Source organism: Camarhynchus parvulus, unplaced genomic scaffold, assembly GCF_901933205.1.
Source record: "Camarhynchus parvulus unplaced genomic scaffold, STF_HiC, whole genome shotgun sequence".
NCBI classification, from domain to species: Eukaryota; Metazoa; Chordata; class Aves; order Passeriformes; family Thraupidae; genus Camarhynchus; species Camarhynchus parvulus.
The window spans coordinates 16,591-21,330 of NW_022148455.1; the positions used below are offsets into that span (position 1 = coordinate 16,591).

The following is a 4,740-nucleotide window of genomic DNA, read 5'->3' on the forward strand; positions in this document are numbered from 1 at the left end:
GATCTGCCCCAGCTCTGCACACAGACATTGCTGCTGCAGCTCCAGAGAAGGCAACAAAAGGGCATCTCTGGTGAAAACTCTGCTGGGAAGTCCTTTAGTTCCTTTAAAGCCACCAAGAGCACAGCCCCTCATTGACACAGTCTGTGGGTCACAGGGAAGGTGTGGAGAAAAAAAAAATGAGAAATGGCACAAAAAATGACATTTCTTTTTTTAGGACAATATTATTAAAAAGTAAAACAAAGGAAAAAAACCTCCAAAATGAAACCAACAAGAAGTATCAAAGATGAGTTTTATTACAAGTGACTTGCAAAAACTGGCCAGCAGTTTAATGTTTCTTAAATTGTCCAGTCATCAGTGTCCACACTGCAGCCTTGAGCTCCTGGTTCCTCAGGCTGTAGATGAGGGGGTTCAGGGCTGGAGGCACCACCGAGTACAGAACTGACAGGGCCAGATCCAGGGATGGGGAGGACATGGAGGGGGGCTTCAGGTAGGCAAATGTGCCAGTGCTGAGGAACAGGGAGACCACGGCCAGGTGAGGGAGGCAGGTGGAAAAGGCTTTGTGCCGTCCCTGCTCAGAGGGGATCCTCAGCACAGCCCTGAAGATCTGCACATAGGAGAAAACAATGAACACAAAACAGCCAAAAGCTAAACAGGCACTAACAACAAGAAGCCCCAAGTTCCCTGAGGTAGGATTTGGAGCAGGAGAGCTTGAGGATCTGTGGGATTTCACAGAAGAACTGGCCCAGGGCATTGCCATGGCACAGGGGCAGGGAAAATGTATTGGCTGTGTGCAGCAGAGCATTGAGAAAGGCACTGGCCCAGGCAGCTGCTGCCATGTGGGCACAAGCTCTGCTGCCCAGGAGGGTCCCGTAGTGCAGGGGTTTGCAGATGGACACGTAGCGGTCGTAGCACATGATGGTCAGGAGGGAAAACTCTGCTGAGATGAAGAAGATAAAGAAAAAGAGCTGAGCAGCACATCCTGAGTAGGAGATGTCCCTGGTGTCCCAGAGGGAATTGTGCATGGCTTTGGGGACAGTGGTGCAGATGGAGCCCAGGTCGCTGAGGGCCAGGTTGAGCAGGAAGAAGAACATGGGCGTGTGCAGGTGGTGGCCGCAGGCTACGGCGCTGATGATGAGGCCGTTGCCCAGGAGGGCAGCCAGGGAGATGCCCAGCAAGAGGCAGAAGTGCAGGAGCTGCAGCTGCCGCGTGTCTGCCAGTGCCAGCAGGAGGAAGTGCCTGATGGAGCTGCTGTTGGACATTTGCTGTCTCTGGCCATGGGGAGCTGTTCATGGAGAAAAGACAGTGACAGGTTAGGAGATACTTCTTCCAGCAAAATCAAAGCCCTTCCCACAGACCCTTCTTCTGTAACACTCTGACACCCTTTTGAATTTCCTAGCAGATTTTCCTTCAGCTCCAAGTGGAGAGCCCTGGCTGGTGCTGCCTGAGTGGGACTTCATGTTCAGGACAGCTACACACAGAGGTTTTTTACATTCAGCCTTGCTGTGCAGACATGGGAGGGGACAGGGACCTGTCCTCGTCACTTTGAAACCCTGTTAACACAGAAGGCCCTGTCAGCATCTGCCCTGCCCTGCCAGAGAACAGGAAGGGTAAAGTCTGTTTAAATGGACTGTGGCAACAGCTTTGATCATCTCCCCTGCTGACTTATTTTTGGATGTCAGAAACTCTCTGCATTTCTGCTGCCCCTCAGGAGAACAGTGAGTTCTCTGAGGCAAGGTGGTGAGGAGAGAGTGAGGGGAGGAGGTCTGTCACCTGTCCTGTTCCAGGATTCTCTGGGCTTTTCACCTTTCCCAGACAGATCACCCTCCATGTTTCCTTTAAAAACCATCCCAACACTGCTGAGAGCAGATGGATCCCCACAGTCCACCAAATGTCCATCCCCTTCTCAAGGTCTCAGCCCCACATTTGTACCCAGGGACAGACAGGGCTCATTTCACCAACCCAACAGCATTTTCCCATCATAGAACTTCTGTGTCTCACCCTGGGCTTTTCAGATAACACAGAGATGCTACAGGACAGGTTTGTATCCTGGAGGAAGCTCAAAGCTTGGAAGAAATCTCAGGGGAGATTCCAAGTGTCCCTATGATGGCATTGGATTGAGGGAGATGCAGCTCCTTCCCTGGCTGCCCTGACAGCATTGCCCAGAGCCGGGCACTGGGGACAGCGTCCCCCTGAGCCAGCTGTGCCCCCCTGCCAGAGCCCCCAGGGCCGGGCAGCTGCTCCCAGCCCTGTGCTCTGCAGAGGGAACTGGGCCCGGGGCTGCAGAGCTGCCCCACGGCTCTGCTGCAGCTCTGCCTGCACAGGAGGGGCTGCACGCCTTGGGAGCCCCGGCCCTGAGGGCAGAGGCTTGGCTGGGGCACAGGAGGGAGGGGGCTTGTTCAGAGGGAGGGGCTGCACTGCAGGGGATCCTGTGGGCATCTCTGAACTCTCCTGCCACAGCATTGCTGGGTTTTGTTTTCTCTCATTGCCTGATCTTCTCTCTGCTTCCTGGAGATTTTCCTCCTGCAGGTGTTTCCCTGTGCCTGATCTCTCCCCTGCCAGCACTCACAGACCCCAAATCTCTGTGCACTCTCCTTGGCCCTACAGAACCCTGCCTGTTTGCAGGGCACTGGCTGGGGCAGGTTCTGTTTGCAGCTTGGAGAAAGGACAGCTCAGCCTGAGCCTGATGGCTCCAGCAAAGGTGATGCTGCTGCTGTCCATGGGCAGAGTGGCTGAAAGCACATTAGGGATCTCCTGTGAACCTATTGATCACTAAAAGCAACAGTTCAGATGTCTCTGGCACTTGATAAAATTAATAATTAAAAATTCATAATTTACATTAATATTTATCCCCTTTTCTGACATTCTCCAATAGTAGGAAACTGAATACAGAACTCTTTGGAAACTTCCTCATTTTTATCAAAATCCTTGTCTTGGAAATATTCTATGACTGATCAGAACCCCTCAGCATGTCAGAGCCCATGACCATTTCACCTCCCCTGCACCAGACATACTCAGAGTTGTACTCACAGGTCTGTAGGCATTGGGATGTTCCAGCTGTAGGAGATGGCTCCAGGAGCTGCAGCTGCATTGTCCTGCAGCCAGAGGTTCCTGTGCCAAGGGCTGGCAGTGATTGTGCCCCAGGCACTTCTCAGCACCTTCCCAGCCCTGACTGATTGAAGCTCTCTGTGCCTCTGTGCTGTGCCCGGGCTGGCTGCAGGCAGTGCCCCAGCCCTGCTGGGGGCTGGCAGAAGAGCTGCTCATCAAGAGAAATGTGCTTTTGAAGCTCTGCTTGGTTACCAGGAGCTGCCTCTGTGCCAGGAGCCCAGCCCAGCTCAGCAGCACAGACACAGCACAAGGACTTTAATGAGCCTCTGGGGCTTTGTGCTCAGGCCCTGAACATCAGTCCCTGAGAGGGAGCTGAAGAAACCTCTCCAGAACTCCAAGGCAGAATCCAACTCCAAAGTTTCTTGGACTTTTAATGGGTCCCACTGAGGGACACGACTGAGAAAGTGTCCCCAGGCCCCAGGCAGAGCAGAGAACTGCAGGCAGTGCTGACAGGTGGGGACAAAGAGAAGCCAAGTCTTGGTGCCCTGGGGCACAGCAGGGTCTGTGCCAGCAAGGGCTGGCAGGAGACACCTTGTCCTGAGGCCCTGGGGCCTCCTGGCACAGCCCCCAGCCAGGCTGGGCACTGTCAGCCCCTTGTCCTGCCCTCAGCATCCCCCCCAGCCCACATCCCAGTGGCCTCAAGGATCTGCTGGAAGGAGTCCCTGGGGAGCCTTGCTCAGCAATGGCCCTGGGGGCTCCTTCATGCTCCCCTGCAGGGACTGCAGGTTTTTCAAAGGACTTTGGCTTTGGCTTTTGCCTTGGAGTCTCTGAGAGGTTTGTGCAATCATGGCCTCCAATTATCTGCTGTAATTAGTCCCTGGAGAGGCTTTGTCAGTAACAACACTCAGTGGGGGCTATTAATGCTTCAAGGTACTTCAGTTATTTTAAGGTACTTGGTGTTTCCCTTTTGATCCAGACTCTGTGAGAGGTTTGTGCAATCATGGCCCCAATTATCTGCTTTAACGAGTCCCTTGAGAGCTTTGTACTGACACTCAGTGGGGCTCATTAATGCTTTGAGATACTGAAGGGTTTTGGGGTACTTTGGATTTTCCTTTCCACTCTGAATATCTGAGAGGTTTTTTGTGCAATCCTGGCCTCCAGTTCTCTCCTCCAAGGAGTCCATGAGGAGCCTGTGTTTGGGATGGACCTCAGTGGGACCCATTCATGCTTTGAGACACTTTGGGTTTTTTTCCTGACTTTGACTCCTGGAAAGGTTTGTGCAATCTCCTCTCAGGCCCTGAGGTTCCAGGGCTCAGCTCCAAATGCACCACAGGGCTCATTAGGATCAAGCAAGTCCTGACAAACCATGGCTCTGCCTTGATTTCCTCTGGTCCAGTTCAGTTCAGCAGGAAGTTTTCCTTTTTACAGTTATGGAGAAATATTTCAAAGAGCTTCTAAGAAATATGTATTCCTATTTTAAAGAGTGTATTTTTATTCCTTTTCTCTTTTTAGAAGAGGTGATTGCAGCATTCTGTGATTGATATTGATGTAGGGCTGCTCCTAAGGAGGTCTGGCCAGGTCAGTGAAGTTGTACCTTGGAGCTGACCCAGTGTGGACAACCTTGCCCCACATTCCCCAACCCCATGTGAGAAAACCATTTTCACTTTCAAAAATTTAAATGGTTTTTTAAGACCT

General features: G+C 52.3%; 1 pseudogene; it reads right to left on the minus strand.

Moving 5' to 3' along the window:
• Positions 1 to 325: 325 nt before the first annotated feature.
• LOC115916780 lies at positions 326 to 1,259 on the minus strand (annotated as a pseudogene).
• Positions 1,260 to 4,740: the final 3,481 nt, after the last annotated feature.